Here is a 22,470-nt window from a genome sequence, read left to right on the forward strand (position 1 = left end):
TGATTTACTGCAAATTGCTCTTACTCTCTGATGACTAAGGCTTGCTTTTAAATAAAGTTCATTATATTTGTCTCTGTTTTGTCTTAGGTTTATATCTTTCCATGGAACTCCTTATTCCCCTCTTACAAAATAAATTTCTGGAGGCCCACCAGGTCATTCCATGTGTCCAGACCTGTATGAATTCTAGAAATGGACAGTTTGGTTCAAGTTGAGACCTGGCTAAATATCCTTCATTCCTGTTTAAATTCTATTCTCTACCATCAGAGGAGCCTGGTGGGCTACAGTCCATGAGATCTCAAAGAGTCGGACACAACTGAGTAATTAAGCAGCAGCAGCAGCATATGCTAGTATTACATGATAGGAATCCCCGGATAGTAGTTACTGCCTCTGAATGTCCTTTCTCTTAGATCCATCTTTTCTTATTTATTCTAACATAAAGCAATATTTATAAATGAGCTCAGAGGTTTGACATTCCTACGCAGTTCATGTGCACCTAAAAACAAAGGGGAGTCAGTTAATTATCGTTTGTTTTGAGTCTGAGTCCCCAGCAGGAAACAGAGCTCCAGGAACTCTAACTTAGGCTGGTATCTGTTGTGTCGTGTAGTGAGACAGCAGTACTCTCTGAATTATTTTTCTGGAAACTATTCTTCTAGGAGCTTGTAGTAGGCATAATGCTGCCCCACAGGAGCTTATAAATTAATGGGAATCATGGTGCAAGGATGATGTAAGAACTTCACCACTATAAACCACTTTACCTCCTGGGGTGGTGATGTTTTCTGTTATTCCTGCTTTACTGAAATGAAGATTGCAAGTAGAAATGGAATCAAAGATGAAATTAGCATAAGAACATTTTCATTTTCCTGGTAGGACTGTAGAGCCCTGGTATTCAGCTGGTTGTTTACAATGAATGTCCCTTCTGGCTGGTCATGGCATTAATCTTCATTGGGTTGAGACCAAGTATTTTGATTGGAAAATATATTGACTTTGGCCCTGTGACTACAGACATTCCTATTCTTAGTAATCCATAGAACTGAAGGAAACCTCTCTATATTCTGTTTCGACCTTCTGAGTCGTCATCTCTATCTTTTCTTGTTTGTTAGGTCTCTTTGCCCACCATCATTGTGTCTAATAATAGTAACCATTGGTCAGCTAGTTCCATGGCTACTTAAGACCTGGAGTCTTAAGATTCCTTGGAAAAGTGCCCACCATGTTAAAGTATAATCTGATCAATTTAGTTAAAGCACGGTTTGTGAAAGTGTAAGTGTTATTATGCAGCATTTTCACCTCCCCACCTCAAATCTCCCTCCCACACTTCTTCTACCACTTCCAGCCCTGACTTTCATTACCAGTACTGGATAGTTAGTGATCTTTTTGAAGAATTTCTTCTCTATAGATTGAATTCAAAAGCTTTGATTCATAACCAGACTTCTAGTGATTTACTTTGCTGGTAAATTAAAAGCCATCTGGATTGGAAGGCCTAGTTAGATAATTTATAGCTTATTGTGATTCTAAAATTAATTATTTTTTAGCTCTCTGATACTCTATCTAGATCACATTTCTAAGATGAATAGCAAACATGTCAGAATTCAGTAGCTCCAAACTCCATTGAAATCTTCTCCCAATTTTCTTGGGTTGACTCAAATATATTTTAAAAAATTACTTACTTTCATGGTTTGGCAAGACTCAGACAGAAAACAGCTTCCAGTGTCAGTGGTAGCAGGAAAGAATACTAATAAGTGTTAGTCATCCACAGTAAATTAAAAATATAGTAATAAAGGAAAATTAACCTGCAGCGTGTTTGGGTGTTTGCTGTATTACCATAAATCCACTCTCTCATCTTCTATTCTCTGAAAAAGAGTGGGTGTGGCAAGAAGCATTGTGAAATTCCATTAGCATTTTTAGAGAAAATTACTCTACTAAATGATTCAGGATTCAGCTCCTAGCTTCAAAGGTTCAACTTGGCTGTATGAAACATTTTATTTTGTATACAAATGATGCCATAGAATTCTTAGAACTTAAACATTTGTTAGCAGCTAGCCCAAATTCTCTTATTTTTTAGGTGAGGGAATGCTAATAATTAGCCCAGGTTCTCATGCCTAGTTACTGGTGACAAAAAGGTAGAAATTCACCAATCCACCCTCAGGCTGGATGTTGATCAAAATACTTCAGAAACAATATTTTAGACTAGAATACAATGCCTTGCCCTTGGTAAGTAAATAAAGAAATATTGGGTATTACTTTGAGATTCAGAATTGGCCATGAGTCTACATTATAAAAATGTGTTTTCCTTCTCACTTTGTTACTGAATAAGTTTACCTGGAAATGAATAAATGCAGAGATGCAATGAGATATTGAGTCAGATTGCCCAGGCTTTAAATTTTAGATTCACATTCATTCCATTTCTCTGGGAAGTTTGCCTTTCTCTTTCTCTGCTCAGTTTTGATGCATAACAGATTCTGTTACACTGGAGATTGTTTAGACTTCATCAAGTGAGGGTTCCCTGACTTCTGCCTCCCTGCTGAACCACAAAGTAGCCAAACTAATTCATGTCACCTCCTTCTCAACCCCACAATGCAAGACTCTATGTAGACCTAACGTTGCTATTACCAGTGATCCTAATTTCCTAGCAACATGATCCTTTTGACAGTTTGTACATGTTTGGTGTCTCTGCCAACCTCCAAATCACAGAAAGCTGTTAATTCCAAATCACCTTTTGTAAAATACATTTCAAAGTTTTCTCATAGATTGCTCTAAGCATGTTAGACAACTGGAAGGTTAATGTGTTTTATTTTTTTTTCTTTTTTAATACTCAAAAAAACCTTTTAAAATATAGCTTTCTGACTCTGATTGTACCCTCAATATTTTCATAATGATTTTCTGCTCCTCAGTAGGAAAAGCTGCTTGATCCTATCATGGACACGTTGCTGCTGCTGCTGCTGCTAAGCCGCTTCAGTCGTGTCCAACTCTGTGTGACCCCATAGACGGCAGCCCACCAGGTTCCTCCATCTCTGGGATTCTCCAGGCAAGAATACTGGAGTGGGTTGCCATATTCTCACATAAAACAATCACAGCTTTTAAATTTTAGATCACCTCTTAAGAACTGTAGATCTCACAGCACAAACTCCTCAAAATTGGTGGGCATGTACCACAGGCCTCAGCCTTGACTTAGAAAATAAAAAATCTGATACTTCAGTGTATATATGTAACCACGTATCTTTTTTTTTTCATTTTATTTATTTATTTTTTTTATAACCACCGTATATCTTAAGAGAGAATATTTGCTCATGTTGTCCCTCTGTAAGGCTACAGATAAAGGATAAAAGCTATTTTAAGCACACAACCTCCTATCACAAAATTTCAATAGAATTATTCATTTAGTTGCAATTTAGGTATTCTCTTGTCTGAAAAAAATGTAAGGTTGAAGAACCCTGAGAAGAGAAGTAGTTCTGAAGGCAGGAATAAGAGTTTCAGATATGTTCACTGCTATTTCCAGTGTGGTGTCAAATGTGTTTCTGATTTATTGATGCTATTTCATCTGGTGAAAGAAGAGTGGATGAGGGAAGGAAATGCCACTGTAAATATTCTAGGTTCACTTAAGAATTTGTGGCAAATTTATTCCTTCATTTATTTCTATTTAGTTCTTATTTCTACTAGAAATTTGTTATCCATTTATTTTTTTTAATCAACATTAGTACTCAGATCAGATCAGACAGTCGCTCAGTCATGTCTGACTCTTTGCGACCCCATGAATCGCAGCACGCCAGGCCTCCCTGTCCATCACCAACTCCTGGAGTTCACTGAGACTCACATCCATCGAGTCAGTGATGCCATCCAGTCATCTCATCCTCTGTTGTCCCCTTCTCCTCCTGCCCCCAATCCCTCCCAGCATCAGAGTCTTTTCCAATGAGTCAACTCTTCGCATGAGGTGGCCAAAGTACTGGAGTTTCAGCTTTAGCATCATTCCTTCCAAAGAAATACCAGGGCTGATCTCAAGACTACATATTTCCCTCTGAATGATGTGTTAGCTATATAGTATAGCCTATGATAGGTAGTATTTTCACTATAGTTGTTTTTTTGAAGGTCTGCAATTACAGCTTATTTTTCTGCTTTGATCTAAAAAATAGAGATGTTTAGAATTTCCAGTGTAAAGGATTTTTGTTGTTATTGATCTCTGATTTTATTGTGTCTAGTTCTTGACTTGTGAACAAAATTATTATCTTTGTTACATGTACTTTCTTGGAATTTTGGGGTTTCTTTGTGGCCAAATATGTTATCAGATTTTATGAATATTCAAAGAATTTGAACAGTAGGAGTATTCTTTATTATTGCAGTACATAATTTGATGTACCTGTGTACATCTATAATTTCTACCTTGTTTATTTAGGAATTTTCTATCCCTTTACTTTATGGTAATTGAGAGACGTGAAGTTTCATATTAGTGTGTTTCTGACTATTTCTTATTTAATCTTTTATAATTTATGCTTTATGGGAATTTATGCTATTATTTTTATATAGATTATTGATGTGTTAGTTCTTTATTGTGAATTATGGAATTCAGCATTATTTATTTTCTAATTTAATTTTTTTCTCCAATATTCTACATTTTGTCATGGTAAGATCACAGTTCCTTATTTCTTCTTTCATTTGTATGGTACATCTTTGTGGGTTCTTTCATTTTTAATTTCTCGGAAGCACTTAAGTATATCTCTTATTTGTGGCATAGATCTTATAATTTATAAAATTTTGTAGTCTAATATGAAGATTTTTGATTGTAATAGATGATTTTTTAAATCCTTTACATTTACTGATATGACAAGTGTATTTGATATTAGTTCTTTCACGTTATTATGCATTTTGCATATTTACATTTTACTTATTTTTAAAAGTATTCCATTGGTGGTTTATTTTCTTTGATATTTTATTGTCCTTTTTTTCAAGCTTTTTTCTTAGTTATTTTTTTATGTTTTGTGTTTATATGTATCTCTTTAGATATAATCTATTTTATCTAAAAGAGCATTTATGAAATTAATTTGTGACCTCTTCTTGATTTCCCTCTTCCCTTTCCCCAACCAGCCAATGTTGGTTAATAGTGTTATTTTGCTTAGTATTTACCTTTATACTCCTAAGTCTTAATTGGTATCTTTTGAATTCCAGTCATTATATGTGAAGGAATCAATAATTGTTCTTCCTTCTTTCAGTTTTCCTTCCGTTTTTCTTAACTGAAGTACTGCCATATTCGTATGCTATACTCTCAATCTTATCCTCACTTTTATTTTTACAAATATATTAGATAAAATAGATTCAGTCAAGGCACATAACATACTTTTCTCCCAAAGGTTTCCCAGTTATCCTCTACTAATTTCCTCAGCAATGGCTCATAGGAACAATATTCCTTAAGTTTGTAGAGATTTATAACTCTATGTTCATAATTTTTATATTTGAAGAACATCTTTGCATAAACTCTTGTTCCTGAGTGCCTTCTAAGTTTTGCTCCACTGTTTTCTGCTTCTAAAATTTTCCATTACAAAGTCTGAGGCATAGTTCATTTTAGTTTTTTCAGTAATGACTAATTAACTTTGCTCATAGGTCCAAAAGAGTCTTTCTTTCTTTTTTTAAATTTTAATGACATTTTATTTAATCTTAAGTAATCAAAACTATCTTTACATGCCATCAGTATAAATAAACATCATGAACAGAATATTTTGCGTTCTTTTATCCATGTTAAGTCTTTAGTATCTGGTGTGTGTTTTACATCTATAGCACATCTTAGTTTGGACTAGCATTATATATTCTTGCCTCCGTTGTCAAAAATAAGGTACCACTGGTTGTGTGGGTTTATCTCTGGGTTCTCTATCTTGTTCCATTGGTCTATAGTTCTGTTTTTGTGCCAGTACCATACTGTCTTGACGGCTGTAGCTTTGTAGTATAGTCTGAAGTCAGGAAGGTTGATTCCTCCAGCTCCATTCTTCTTTCTCAAGACTGCTTTGACTATTCAGGGTCTTTTGTGTCTCCATATGAATTATGAAATTTTTTGTTGTAGTTCTGTGAAAAATGCCATCGGTAATTTGATAGGGGTTGCATTAAATCTGTAGATTGCATTTGGTAGTATAGTCATTTTCACACTATTGATTCTTCCTACCCAGGAACATGGAATATTCTCTTTATGTTGTCTTTGATTTCTTTCATCAGTGTCTTACAGTTTTTCATATACAGGTCTTTAGTCTCCTTAGGTAGATTTATTCTTAGATATCTTATTCTTTTTGTTGCAGTGGTGAATGTTATTGATTCTTTAATTTCTCTTTCTGATTTTTAATTGTTAGTATATAGGAGTGCAAGTGATTTCTGTGTATTGACCTTGTATCCTGTGACTTTGCTGAATTTGCTGATTAGCTCTAGTAATTTTCTGACAGTTTCTTTTTGGGTTTTCTATGTATAGTATCATGTCATCTGCAAGCAGTGAGAGTTTACTTCTTCTTTTCTGATCTGGATTTCTTTTATTTCTTTTTCTTCTGTAATTGCCATAGCTAGGACTTCCAAAACTATGTTGAATAATAGTGGTGAGAGTGGATACCTTTGTCTTGTTCCTGATCTTAGAGGGAATGCTTTTAGTTCTTCACCATTGAAAATAATGTTTTCTGTGGGCTTTTTATATATGGCCTTTACTGTGTTAAGGTAGATTCCTTCTATGCCCATTTTTTTAAAGCATTTTTATCATAAATGGATGCTAAATTTTGTCAAAGGCTTTTTCAGCATCTATTGAGATGATCATATGCTTTTTGTATTTTAATTTGTTGATGTGATGTATCATGTTGATTGATTTGTGTACGTCGAAGAATCCTTGCATCCCTGGAATAAACCCAACTTGATCATTGTGTATGAGCTTTTTAATGTGTTGTTGGATTCTGTTTGCTAGAATTTTGTTGAGGATTTTTGCATCTATGTTCATCAATGATATTGGCCTGTAGTTTTCTTTTTTGTTGTTGTCTTTGCCTGGTTTGCTATCAGGGTGATTGTGGCCTCTTAGAATGAGTTTGGAAGTGTTCCTTTATTTTTAGTATTTAATATTTAACAGGATACCTTAGTGTTTCCCCCTAGATCAATTTTCCTAGGTATATGATATACCCTTAAAATTTAAAGGAGTTCTAAATTACAGATGGGACTTCCCTGGTGGCTCAGATGTTAAGGAGTCTGCCTGTAATGCGGGAGACCCTGGTTCAATCCCTGGGTTGGGAAGACCCCTTGGAGAAGGAAATGGCAATCCACTCCAGTATTCTTGCTGGAAAATGCAATGGATGGAGAAGCCTGGCAGGCTACAGTCCAATTTAAATTATAGATAAATATTTTTAATCATCTTTGTTTTCTTCTTCAGTTCAGTTCAGTTCAGTCGCTCAGTCGTGTCTGACTCTTTGCGACCCCATGAATTGCAGCATGCCAGGCCTCCCTGTCCATCACCAACTTCCGGAGTTCACCCAGACTCACGTCCATCGAGTCAGTGATGCCATCCAGCCATCTCATCCTCTGTCGTCCCCTTCTCCTCCTGCCCCCAATCCCTCCCAGCATCAGAGTCTTTTCCAATGAGTCAACTCTTCGCATGAGGTGGCCAAAGTACTGGAGTTTCAGCTTTAGCATCATTCCTTCCAAAGAACACCCAGAACTGATCTCCTTTAGAATGGACTTATTGAATCTCGTTGCAGTCCAAGGGACTCTCAAGAGTCTTCTCCAACACCACAGTTCAAAAGCATCAATTCTTTGGTGCTCAGCTTTCTTCAGAGTTCAACTCTCTCTAATTATGTATATATTTCATTTGTTTTCTATGTATCACTTTCCTTTGCATATTAAAAAATTCTTTATCCTATTGATTTTCTTTACTTTTCCCATGTTTTTCCTCTCTATCTAATATGGTTTCTACTCTATCTATCTTACCTTGTGGTCATTGTAATGAAAACATATTTTGAGAAGTCTTTTCATTGTTTCTCATTTTCTTCCCTGAATTCTATTAGTTCTTCATTCCTGTTATTTGGGTATCTTTTAATATCCTTTGTGGTATCAAAATCTTCAGTGAATTCTGTATTTTCACTTCTTTTAAAATTGTAATTGTTTTGATAATTTTAAAGCAATTCACAATAGAATATCAATTTATCTTTTCTCTTTACACTTCTGGAGCTTTTTCCTGATTTGTTTTCTTAATTTATGGGGGGCTTCTGCTGCTCTTTTCTGGTGTTTTTAAAAAAATAGTATCATGGAATGGATGTGATGATATTAAATTTTAAAAGAATAAGAATCTATGATTCAGTGAAATTTTAATGTTAGGTTAGAATGAGTTGGATATTCCTGCACCATCAATTTGAGAAGGATACTGTGGAGAAGGGATGGGAGGAACAAGAACAGCTTTTTCTTATTGTTCAGCTTAAGGTGCCCCTTCTGCTATACTTGGTGCTTTGTAAAGCCAGGCTGGCTTTGACCTTCATTCTTTTTCACTACACCTAGAATGCTTATCGGAGAAGGCAATGGCACCCCACTCCAGTACTCTTGCCTGGAAAATCCCATGGATGGAGGAGCCTGGTAGGCTTCAGTCCATGGGGTCGCTGAGGGTCGGACACGACTGAGCGACTTCACTTTCATTTTTCACTTTCATGCATTGGAGAAGGAAATGGCAACCCACTCCAGTGTTCTTGCCTGGAGAATCCCAGGGATGGGGGAGCCTGGTGGGCTGCCGTCTTTGGGGTCACACAGGGTCGGATACGACTGAAGTGACTTAGCAGCAGGAGAATGCTTATGGCTATACTTGCTTTCCAGCATTCCTGCAGTTTGGTTGGTTGGGGTGTTTGAACCCAGTTTATAAGTAATTTAGTATTTATGGTTTTTTCCCCTTTTTATTTTGCTAAAAAGGTTGTGTGCATGTATGTGTGTGTGTGTATGTTCAATAGTGGTGGGGGGAAAGGGTGGTTTTTCACTCTCTTTATTGCTTTATTTAGTTTTAAAGAAAATAATAGGAACTTAGCAAAACTTCCTTAATGAAAAAATGGTGAGAGATAAAGAGGAGCAAGATTCTTGATTCTCATTCCATTTCTACTGTTTCTTTTGTCAAGATAGGCCCTGCCTCTTCACTCCTATACTAGAAAGATGTTCTCACATTTAAGGTCTATAGCAATGTATAGGTTCTATGACTCAGTGACATTCTGTATTATACTGGTTGTTAGTCCTGTATCCTTCTCACGGAAGTTACCTTTGCTGAAGGTAAAGAATTGGCCTGATGGTAAAGTAGCATGACACTACAGTGAGGAAAAATGAGCCCTGGGTGGAAAAAATCAATCCTGACTCTACCTAAGAGGGCAATTAGCCCATTCTACTCGGCTATCTATCAATTATTCAAAGAACAATTATTCTCCCTTATGTTTGTTTGGCTTAGGCTCTGTGTTGACAATTTTACTAAGAGTTTGTCCAAGGCAGAAAGTAAGTGGAAGTCAGTCTTAAATCACCATGTCTGACTGTGACCTGTGATAAAAAGTTTAATGGGAAAGTTCAGTTTTAATGCGAGTAACAGATATTCATTGACTATAAGGTGCTGGAGATATATTTGGAGCTAAGTTAGAAATAGTTCCTGTTCTTTGAGTAAGTCAATCATCTTCCTCAAGTAAGTAATCTCACTTCACATCCAGTGAAGTTGCAACTGTTGACTAAGAGTTTTCTAGTCTTTTCTTATCCTATTAGCATATTTAAGCCAGTGTATATTTGGTTTTTGTCTGGGGGTCAGGGTTCTATAAACTTCAATACAGTGACCCTTTCTGCCTTGTATATTACTGGATTCCTAATGCCCATCATAGCACCTGATATAACACACACACACATATGTGATGCATCGAATGAATAAAGAAATATATTAACCGAGAGGGGAGTTTTTACTAATTGATCTCTAACATAATTTTATTGTTCCCATACTTGTGGATTTTATGTCTTTGGAAGAAAGTGAGTTGTCACTCATCAACTATATATAAATTTGCTTTGTCATCTCAGAGACTCAAGTATAAAATATCCTATACCAAAATGGTAAGATTGAATTCAATTTAGTAATTGGGGTATAGTCTGAAGACTATATATAATCTAATGACCTGTTATTGAGAATAAGCTGAGAAAAAAATCTCGCAATTCTTTTGGCTAAACTGTGTATTTTGGATGTATAGTTTTCAGATGTGAGTGGAATTTGGAATCAGAAAGACAGATGCAAACTCTAGTTCCTCTACTTGGTCTCTCTTTAAGTGAAAATGAAGTCGCTCAGTCCTGTCTGACTCTTTGACCCCATGGACTGTAGCCTACCAGGCTCCTCCCTCCATGGGATTCTCCAGGCAAGAGTACTGGAGTGGGGTGCCATTGCCTTCTCCAGGGGATCTTCCTGACCCAGGGATCAAACCCGGGTCTCCTGCATTCCAGGCAAATGCTGGTCTCTCTTTGTACTTCAGCAAATGACTTGATCTTTCCAAGCCTTTGTTTGGTCATTTAAAAATAAAGATGAAATAACCTCCTAGCATTTAGTGATGCAATATATAGTACATCAACATGTAGTACCTCGCCTTATGAAGCATTGTTTTTTGTTTTTGTTTTTTAATCTCTTTGTCTCTTTCATTCTCATTTTCACTCTTTGCTATTCTCAATACTTCAATTTCTCACTATGGTTTTCAGATTAAGATTATTACTGGATCACATTCATTTTTTAACTTAAAAACATCACTTCCCATTTAGTTGAAATGAATATCAATAGAGTTCACACTTCTTGAAGCCCTAAAAATATACTATCTGTTCAAAACCCAGTTGACTGGCATACTAAGAGTTTAGAAAATTTAGAAATACCCATTTAGAAATGGGTATTTCTGGGTGTTTTCTGAGGCATTAGCTGTTATTTTGAAAGAAGTAAGAGATCTGGTAAGGAGACTTGGATATGAGATAAAAGAACTAGTTACTGACTTATAAACTAATGGCCCAGATTTTGTGTAATTAAATACCACAGTGGCTCAGAATTTCATTATATACCTGTGGAAAAATTACAGTTGCCTCAATTATTAATTTTTAGGATTTCAGCCTTGACCAGCATATTTTTGGTCATATTAAAACTATGCATTAGTATTCAGTGGCTTGTAAAAATAAACTTCCTACGAGACAATTTTGTGTTGTTGTTCTATAAAGCACATACAAATGAATATACAGAATGAGAAGGACCACAATTTAAAGGTGCCTTCTTTCATCCTGTATATTCTTATTTATTCTAATACACAGTAAATTTGACCAATAGAGCAAACAATTTCTCTATAAAATTTGAGGGTTTGTTTCTTCTTTTTGAAAGAAAATGAGCAGTTTATTCAGAGACTCCCTCTGTGAAGAATTGGACTAAATTGTAATTTAAAAAAAAAATTCTTTCCCTATATAGTATTTTGCTTTTTTTTATTCCCCTGGTGAATTTTGTTTTCCTTGAAGGTGAAGATAAATGACTAGTGCTCATAGAAAAATATAAGTATTTAGCAAAATTAAGTACCCATATTAGTTTCCTGGGGCTACCATAACAAAGTACCACAAACTGAGTAGATTAAATGATAGAAATTGATTGTCTCAGTTCTGGAGGCTAGTCTGAAATCAAAGTATTGGCAGAGTTACTTCCTTCAGATGGCTCCAAGAGAAGGATTTTTTCTAGGTTTTTCTCCTTATAGGTGGTTGCAGATGGTCAACTCTCTTAATGTCCCTTGACATCATCTTCATTCTACATGTCTCTGTATTCAAATTTTCCTTTTATTATAAGGACACCAGACAAATTGGATTAAATCCAACCTTAATGAACTTATTTGAACCGGGTTACCTCTGGAAAGACCTCATCTCCAAATAAGGTCACATTTTCTGGTACTAGGGGAGTGAGGCATGGATTTAATCCATAGTAATAGCCATTAAAATATAGGTAAAATATCAACTTCTGCTTTATTGACTGTGCTAAAGCCTTTGACTATGTGGATCACAACAAACTGGAAAATTCTTAAAGAGGTGGGAGCACGAGATCACCTTACCTGTCCCCTGAGAAACCAGTGTGCAGGTCAAGAAGCAACAGTTAGAACCAGACATGGAACAACGGACTGGTTCAAAATTGGAATAAGAGTATGTCAAGGCTGTATATTGTCACCCTGCTTATTTAACTTATATGCAGAGTACATCATGCGAAATGCCAGGCTGGATGAAGCATAAGCTGGAATCAAGATTGCCAGGAGAAATATAAATAACCTCAGATATGCAGATGACACCACCCTTAGGGCAGGAAGTGAAGAGGAACTAAAGACCCTCTTCATGAAGGTGAAAGAGGAGAGTGAAAAAGCTGCCTTAAAACTCAGCATTCAAAAACTCAGATCATGGCACCCAGTCCCATCACTTCATGTCAAATAGATGGGGAAACAATGGAAACAGTGACAGACTTTATTTTTCTGGGCTCCACAATCACTGTGGATGGTGACTGCAGCCGTGAAATTAAAAAATGCTTGCTCCTTGGAAGAAAAGCTATGACAAACTTAGGCAGTGTATTAAAAAGCAAAGATATTACTTTGCCCACAAAGGTCCATCTAGTCAAAGCTATGGTTTTTACAGTAGTCACTTACAGATGTGAGAGTTGGACATAAAGAAGGCTGAGTGCCAAAGAATTGAGGAACTGTGGTGTTGGGGAAGGCTCTCGAGAGACCCTTGAACTGCAAGGAGATCAAACCAGTCAATCCTAAAGGAAATCAATCCTGAATAGTCATTGGAAGGACTGATGCTGAAGCTCCAATACTTTGGCCACCTGATGTGAAGAGCCAACTCATTGGGTAAGACTCTGATGCTCCGGAAGATTGAAGGCAGGAGGAGAAGGGGACGACAAAGGACGAGATGGTTGGATGGCATCACTGACTCCATGGACATGAGTTTGAGCAAGCTCCAGGAAATGGTGAAGGAGAGGGAAGCCTGATGTGCTGCAGTCCATGGGGTTGCAAATAGTCGGACACGACTGAACAACAAAAATTCTTTTCATTTAAACTTGGAATCCCTCCTCAATGCTAACTAATGACATCTTAGTGTATACCCTTTATAACAAAATAAAAAGATTTTAAACAGTATTTTTTTAACATTCAGATTACCTACAACTTTGGTTTGAGTGTTTTATAAACAGCCCCATCAGGGACTACCTTTAATCACCCACTCTTCCCCACTGATAGATTACTCTCTGAGATCCAGTGATGAATTCTTTGAAATTCATGAAGGATTAAAACTCACTTTTGCTAAAGTCATGCAGTTAGTGTGGCAGACTAACGTGGTCAATAATAGTGTATTTTATAATACTCATTTACTATTTATCTTTTTAATAAAAATACTGGGGTTTTTTCTGAATATAAATATAGCAGGTGGTCACAGGAGAAAACTTAGGGGATCCCCCCTCAAATTACAGAAATGAACATTAAAAGTACCCAGAATTTCCACATCCAGACATCATCATTACACATTAGCTTTCAGATCATATGTGTACACATTTTTATAATTTTATTTATATGTTTATATCTATAGAATCATATATGTAATTTCACATATCACTAACAATTCTTTGCAATACAAGTTTTAAAATCTTGAACCATTTGCCTAATTAAAATTCATCCTAACTTTACAAAGTGAATTATTTTTTTAACTATGTAAAATAAGAGTTCTTTTTCATCTTATATCCTTCTCAAAAGAATAATGCCCAAGTCTGTAAAGGTGCACATGGAATTAATTTTCTCATCTTACTTTCTGTGCTAGAGCCCTAAGGGCAGAGCTGTCTAAAACAGAGTGAGACCAGAACATAAGCCAGCTCTTTGTCTTGTTTCCACTCTTACTACTACTACTAAGTTGCTTCAGTCATGTCTGACTCTGTGCGACCCCATAGAAAGCAGCCTACCAGGATACCCAGTCCCTGGGATTCTCCAGGCAAGAACACTGGAGTGGGTTGCCATTTCCTTCTCCAATGCATGAAAGTGAAAAGTGAAAGTGAAGTCACTCAGTCGTGTCCAACTCTTAGTGACCCCATGGACTGCAGCCCACCAGGCTCCTCCGTCCATGGGATTTTCCAGGCAAGAGTACTGGAGTGGGGTGCCATTGCCTTCTCCGGTTTCCACTCTTAGTTCATCTCTAAAGCCAAGACTTCTACCCAAAGGTGAAAATCTTTGAATAAGTGCTCCTATCTAGTCCCTTGTGCTGGTACCAAACTGGGATTTTTGTTAGAGGAAAGGCCCCACAAAAATCTGAAGTAGGAGTAAGAATAGACTCGTATGGTCATCTACTTGAATATAGAGAAGAGCCCAGAAGAGCATAGCATCCATGGCAACCATATCCAGATGTCACAGAATTTAGAGAACCCACTGGATACTTTTAGAGGATGACCAGGGGATCTAAATCATGTCAGATAGAGCACCCAGCGTAGAACTGAGCAGGATCTGTGCTGAATACCTCTTTTATGTCTGCTACAGTATCATTCCAAGTCCTCTCCAGGTAAATCCCATATCTGCCTCACCATCTCACTTACTTATATTATTTGACTTACATACATACCCCCACAATGTTGTCTCCTGAACACAGTAGACCTGTCTGATACTTACCCACTTGTAATCTGTTGCTTTTAGGTCTGGCTCTGAAAGTTTTAGTGTGGAAAGACTCAGATCAGTCTTAATGAAATACTTGACTCCAGCAGGTTGTCTTTCATAGCGAGGTGATCTGGCTTGCCTTGGAAGCACTGTAGTTAGTCACAACACTCTCCTTGAGGACTTGGTTTTTTACAGTTGTTTACAGTGTGACCCAGGCCAATGGATCTTGCTTTTGTGCTTGTAAATAAGCCTAGAGTGTTTTGACATGGATAAATAGGACCTTAGTTTCAGTTGGTAGTCAGATGCACTTAGAGATTCATTCTTAGCCATCACTGGAGTAGACTTAAAGGAACTTCACTGCCAGAGAGAGTGAGATATGTATGGTGGCTCTTCTGAGGTTTTCTAAGATTGTTTGGAAGCATAAAGGTCCTGACTTTTCCTGTTGCCCTTCATGAAATCTTGAGTCAACAGTCATGTGTATGCATTAGGCAGCAGATGGAATCACCACGACTCATTCACTTTATAACCGTTGATCCTCATACTACCTTATGATCTACTTTTTCAGATCATTGTGACAAATTTTCTACTCTTATGGAAAATTCCTTTCATGGTTAAAGCTTTCGGTAAATGCTATGACGCTTAATAATTCTCTCTACTGAATGGGAATAATTATGGAGGAGTTCATCAAATGCACTCATGGTCTCATTTAGTCATTAGAAAAACTAGAATACAATGCTTAAATGTGAAAAAAAAATTATAGGCTAAAAAGCCATAATATTGAGCATTTTTTTGTTTTTGTTTTTGAAGCTTCTTGGAGATGGAATAGCAGATCGGCTAATGATCAAAGCAATGATTTGAGTTTTTATCAGAAAGTCTACAGTTTCTTATAAAAATAAAGCTTCCACATATTCTTACTGGAAAAGCTATTTGATAAATTCTACCTCAGCCACCCTATTATTTTACCTAAAATAGTCAGGGTTTTCTAAACACAAACTGTCAAAAATATGGTGTTTATTCATAGTCATTTAACTATTGTGTGTGTGTGTGTGTGTGTTTGCTATTAGAATGAAAGTCTGATATTCCTAAACTGCAGAGTATTTTCAATCAGTGCAATAGGTAGCTTTCATGCCTTTTTTTTTGCAAAGCAATTAAAAAATTATCAGAACATGTCCTCTTAAGAATGATCACAGATAGCTGTAAAATCTATTGTGTTCATATTGACACACTTTCTATTTAGAATTTTTATATTGTCATATGAATAATTACACTAATTTCAGGCCCACTTTTTACATAGACATGGCCTCTATGTAGTCCTCTACCCTAAGCAAAACTCTTTTGGTTGAAAGTGACAGAAATCTAACTCAAGGTAGCTTAGCTATTTAAATAATAAAAGTAATAATGATGACAATGTATTACTTATCTTAGCTGGAAGGCTATTTGAAGACTTATAAATAAAAGGAATAACTACAGAGCTAGAGACTCAGAGAATTACCTAACCATTAATGGAACATTTTTCTTCTCCATCGATCTCCTACCTCTTCTTGGCTTCATTTATACACAGGCTCTTTCCACCTGGAAAGAAAGATAATATCACTGCCTGTTTCTGGAAGCTGAGAAATAAAAAACAGGAATAGGAGTCCTGCTAGACTTCTATGAAATGATGGTACAATGATTTCCTAAGGCGTGGGAGGTAAAGAAGTAAATGCCTGGGCTTCCCTGGTGGCTCAGTGGTAAAGAATCTGCCTGCCAATGCAAGAGACATGGGTTCTATCCTTGGGTCAGGAAGATCCCAGAGAAGGAAATGGCAACCCACTCCCATATTCTTGCCTGGGAAACCTCATAGAAAGAAGAGCCTGGCAGGCTACAGTCCAAGGGGGTCGCAAAGAGTTGAACACAACTGAGTGACTAAACATTAACGTACAACCTAAGGATCTTTTCCCTTTTCCTTACCCTTTGCCTAGATCTACCCAGAATCCCTTCTTCCCATACTCCTGTTCCCTCTCAGTACTTATATTCCCAAAGGAAAATTAACCTGTGAGTAATCTGTTCAGACTTCCATCCTTAAAAAGACAGGACAAAGTCAACAGATCTATTGTACTTTCAATTTCAGTGAACTAAAGAAAGCCCCTAGTGTTTTCACCCTTCCAAATAGATTATCACTTTTGGGAAAAATTAAATGGATAAACTTAGGCGTTATATTGAGAACTTTTTATAACAACTACATAAAGTGTGGGCACTAAACAGTGAGAATTGGTATCCATTTTGGTGCTGGCAATGCCTCCTGGAGGCCCTGCTATAACTGAGGCTTTAGTTTTCAGTTGCTGGGTAGTGGCTTGGTCCCAGGTATCCTGATGGTTGTTGCAGGCTAATAGTTGGGTATTCCGGGCTGCTCGAAGCAGCAACTACTTACCAACTGCATAGAGACCATCATTACATGTTTATAATAATACATAGCCACTGACTTAGTAACCTGGGTTACAGTCTAAGTGTATAGGGTTAGAAGTTACTTAGAAGAATTAATTCTGCACAACTGACTTTAAGAGAATTAAATGCTTGGAACATCGACCAAAGGTGATGAGCTTTTAAAGTAGTTACTCTGTATACTCTGTAGTTTATTTTTGTGTTTATTTTGTTTTTTTTTTTTTTTCCTGCATGTATTTCAAATGGGCCATTGGAACTCTGGAAATTATATGTACATTTTGGTGGATAAGTGGTATTTGCATTTTTTTTTCTGCAAAGATGAGTCACTTTTATCAGGTTCTCAAATGAGCCCATTGCACACACACACATACACGCAGACATGCACAAAATCTTTAAAGAGCCTTGTCATAAAATGTCATATTTATAATTTCCATAAGTGGGGAAGAATGTATCAAGCTCATGTAAGAGTAGTAGCAAATAATTAAGTTACATTTTTAAAAGGAGTAGGACCATTGCACTTGCCTATAGTTTCTACTGGAAATTATTCTTCAGTGTTTACAAGGCCATTTTACATGCTTACTCTTGCAGTCAAATTAATCATTAGATGAAGATTATTTTAGATCTGTTCATCTTAGCCCATCCATCACCAATTCTGATTCACATGAACTCATGGGTTAAAAACTACCCATATTCTTAAATTAGTCCTCATGAATTTCTCCACAAAGTGACAAGGTATAAAACTGTGCTTAATATCAAATATAATTGGGCATAGAGCTTGTCTACTTTTATAGAGCATTAGCTGAAAAAGTCTCAGTTCGAAATTTTAATGAAAAAAAAAAATTCGAAATTTTAATGAAAAAAAAAACTGGCCTAAACTTTGGTGTGGAGGTCTAATAAGCTAAAATGTTGAAAGCCAAATGGGGTCAGAGCTGTCTCTTTGATAAATGATAAATTCTGACCTTTGGCTCCAGCCAGGCCAGACCATGTCCTTAGAGTAACTAAAGATAAACAACTGGCAGAAAATATGCTCATTATTCAGACTGAAATGTAAACAGTTCTAGGAGTACTTCCTTAGACAGTTCTATGTGTGCTTTATTTATCTTCAAATTTTTTAGGAAAAGCTATACAGTACCAAAGAATCCCAGAGTCCCAGGCAATAAGTTAATGAGGACTATACAAATTGGACTTCCCTGGTGGCTCAGACGGTAAAGCGTCTGCCTACAATGCGGGAGACCCAGGTTTGATCCCTGAGTCGGGAAGATGCCCTGGAGAAGGAAATGGCACCCCACTCCAGTATTCTTGCCTGGAGAATCCCATGGACAGAGGAGCCTGGTTGGCTACTGTCCATGGGGTTGCAAAGAATAGGACATGACTGAGCGAATTCACTATCTATCTGTACAAATTGGAGCCAATGACTGTATCTTGAAAAGTTAAGAAGAGAAAACTTCTCAGGTGTTACAATTGGTTATGAACATCCAGGACTCAATTTTCCATAGTGTTGAAATTCTTCCCTGATTATTGTATCTAATGACTAGACTCAGGTTTTCCCATATAAATATACTGTGTTGAGTTTTTTTTTTTTTTTAAAGAATTTGAAATTCTGTGGTTTTACATTATTAAACTTACAAATGACTTCTTCCATTTTTCCTTTTTGCATGTTCCTGCACTAGACTAGCATTTTCCCCCCTTGTTCATTTTGTTTTCTTTTTGCTATTCAACTTACTTTGTCAAAAATAGCACTATTTCCATATGTGGGTCTAAATTATAAAATTTATTTGGTATGAGGCCAGGGAGAAATTTCTTTCTAAACATGCCTAAGCTGAAGCCCTGTAAGGTCTGGCTTTATTCATTTTGCTAACAAATGTGTATTGTACTATTGTAAGTTAGTCATCAGCTGTACTCACAGCAGTGGACAAAATGGACCTGGTCTCTTAGGGCATGTACAGTTAAACTTAGGAAAATGACATGAATTAATCAGGTAAACAAGTAACTGTATAATTATAAGTGAACATGAGAACTATAAAACAAATCAAAGATCATCAGAGAGGTTTGAAAAAGTGGTCAAAGGGATTACCTCAAATGAAGAGAAGCAAGATGTTATATTCTTTGGGAAGGAAATATTTTAGCTATGAGTTGAAGAAAGAAAAAAAAAGTGGAAATGTTAGTTGCTCAGTCATGTCCAGCTCTTTGGGACCTCATGGACTGTAGTCCACCAGGCTCCTCTGTCCATAGAGTTCTCCAGGCAAGAATACTGGAGAGGGTAGTCATTCCCTTCTCCAGGGGATCTTTCAAACCCAGGGATCAAAGCCAGGTGCCCTGCATTGCAGGCAGATTCTTTACCATATGAGCCACCAGGGAAGCAAAATGGTTAGCAACTGGAGAAGGATATTCTAAGAGGAGGGAGCTGCATGTACAAAGATCAGCTGAAGAAGTGGTGATGGAAGGCCAGTGTGGCTACATTGAGTCAGGGGGAGGAAGGGAACGGCATGAGATGAAGAGAGAGCTTTGTGGAAGTCCTGGCACAGTTCACCAAGTACGTGACATCCTGCCTCTGTCCAGATGCAGCGTAAGATCCCACTTCTGGCTCCCCTGTGTTTTGGGCAGGTGGGTGGAGGAGGGAAGTGTGTAGCTAGAACTGGCCAGTGAGTGAGTACAAGAGATTCCTGTCACTTTCCAGCTGAGCCCTGAAATAAGGCTAGTAATAATGGATAAGATTGGGTGGACAAGGGCTTCCCTGGTGGCTTAATGGTAAAGAATCTGCCTGGCAAGCAGGAGACCTGGGTTGGGAAGATCCCCTGGAGGAGGAAATGACAGCCCACTCCAGTATACTTGCCTGGAGAATCCCATGGACAGAGGAGCCTGGCAGGCTACAGTCCATGGGGTCACAAAGTGTCAGACACGGCTTAGCAAGTGAACAACAATGGATAAGATCACCTCTGCAATGGAGAGGAACTTCCTGGCCCTCAGCAAAACAGAGAGGAAAAGTCGTGTTAGGCACCATATGAGGGGCATCACAGGTCAGAAGGAAGAGAAGAAACGTTCTGCCATTCTTTCAGAAGCAGAACTGAGGGGTAAAACCATTTTGTACAATCTTGTATAGGTTCCGCTATAGCATGGTGGGTGGAGGACAAGTGGGGGAAAAAATCCCTTAATCTGCAAAGGAGAAAAGACTGTGAAATAGTACCTACGATCTTGGTGAAGTTACCTTTCTTGCTCTCTAATTGCTTCATAGAAATAGAGAAATAAGCAAATAAATTTTAAAGAAATAAAGTGTTATTATATTTCTGTGCACTAAGAAAATCTCCAGAGGAGCCCAAGGCTAACAATGTAAGCTGTTTATCAGGCCTGCCTGCCCAGAACTCAGGAACCTGTGATCCCATCTTTCAGTACTTGTTAGACTCCACCTGGTATAGAGCTGTGCCTGAGGCCTGCCTGGGAACTTGATATGGTACCTTCTCTCATTAATGTCTCCAGGAAAATTTAATACTTGCCAGTGTCTTACTAAGTCAGATCACGGGTATTACATGGAGCTGTGGCCTTTAAACTGGGTATGTATAACTTGGATTATGTGAAAGCCTTGCAAAGATTGCCTGGTTGTGGCATTTTTAAACCAGTAATTAACATATGATATCCTTCTCTAAAACTGATCTACATTTGGATGCAATCACAAGTTCTCCTTTCCTAATCCCATTTTTCGTAATTGTCCCTATCATATTTTACAGAAAAAGAAAAGAAAATTCACCTCTTTTCCACCCTTAATATCTTTATGGTGTATTACTATGAAAAATATCTGAAGTTTTCCAGTAGAAATCAAAGGGATATTTGACATACTTGTTAGACTCTACCTGGTGTAGAGCTGTGCCTAAGGCCTGCATTGGTATTTTTAAAAAATGAATCACTGTGATTATTAACAATTTTTTTGTAGGAAAAGTGTTTGGTTTTTTTTTTTCCTTTTAATACAATTGAAGGAGGACCTGTTTCAAGTCTAAAGCTGATAGAGAGTTGAGAATCTTTAATATTATATCAATTGGTTTTGGAGAGTATTTAAAATTTTTTGCATGTATTAGGATTTCAAAAAGGATTTAATGATATTTCCAGGCTTCCCTGTTGGCTCAGATGGTAAAGAATCTGCCCACAATGCAGAAGATCTGGCTTCGATCCCTGGGTCAGAAAGATCCCCTGAAGGAGAAATGGCAACCCACCCCAGTCTTCTTGCCTGGAGAATTCTTGCCTGGAGAATTCCATGTAGCCTGGCAGGATACAGTCCATGGGGTTACAAAAAGTCATACATGACTAAGTGACTAACACACAATGATATTTCAATAATAAAACTCCTCCAATTCCCATTTATGTATTTATATGTAGCACTTACTATACAGGACATGAACCAAGAACTTTCAGATGTTCAAGCTAGATTTAGAAAAGGCAGAGAAACCAGAGATCAAATTGCCAGCATCTCTTGGCTCATAGAAAAAGCAAGTGAATTCCAGAAAAACATCTGCTTCATTGATTATGCTAAAGCCTTTGACTGTGTGGATCACAACAAACTATGGAAAATTCTTCAAGAGATGGTAATACCAGATCACTTTACCTGCCTCCTGAGAAACCTGTATGCAGATCAAGAAACAGTGGTTAGAGCTAGACATGGAACAACAGACTGGTTCGAAACTGGAAAAGGAGTACTTCAAGGATATATATTGTCACCCTGCTTATTTAACTTACATGCAGAGTAAGTACATCATGTGAAATGACAAACTGGATGAAGCACAAGCTGGAATAAAGAAGACCAGGAGCAATATCAATAACTTCAGTTATGCAGATGACACCACTGTTATGGCAGAAAATGAAGAGGAACTAAAGAGCCTCTTCATAAAGGTGAAAGTAGAGACTGAAGAAGCTGGCTTAAAACATTCAAAAAACAAAAGTCATGGCATCCGGTCCCATCACTTCATAGCAAACAGATGGGGAAACAATGGAAACAGTGACAGACTTTATTTTCTTGGGCTCCAAAATCACTGCATTTGGTGACTGCAGCCATGAAATTAAAAGACGCTTGCTTCTTGAAAGAAAAGCTATGACAAACCTAGGCAGTGTATTAAAAAGCAGAGACATTACTTTGCCCACAAAGGTCTGTATAGTCAAAGCTATGGTTTTTCCAGTAGTCATGTATGGATGTGAGAGTTGGACCATAAAGAAGGCTGAATACTGAAGAATTGATGCTTTGAGCTGTGGTGTTGGACAAGACTGTTGAAAGTCCTCTGGACTGCAAGGAGATCAAACCAGTCAGTCCTAAAAGAAATCAGTCCTGAATATTCATTGGAAGGACTGATGCTGAAACTGAAGCTCTAATACTTTGGCCACCTGATGCGAAGAGCTGACTCATTAGAAAAGACCCTGATGCTAGGAAAGATTAAAGGCAGGAGAAGGGGAGGACAGATAG

General features: G+C 37.3%; 1 protein-coding gene across 7 annotated transcripts in view; it reads left to right on the forward strand.

The window, feature by feature from the left end:
• The window catches only part of PDE4D (phosphodiesterase 4D), a 1,603,025-nt gene that overhangs the window by 439,635 nt on the left and 1,140,920 nt on the right, over positions 1–22,470 (forward strand). The gene's annotated exons all lie outside the window — the stretch shown is intronic.

Source organism: Bos javanicus, chromosome 20 (genome assembly GCF_032452875.1).
Source record: "Bos javanicus breed banteng chromosome 20, ARS-OSU_banteng_1.0, whole genome shotgun sequence".
NCBI lineage: Eukaryota > Metazoa > Chordata > Mammalia > Artiodactyla > Bovidae > Bos > Bos javanicus.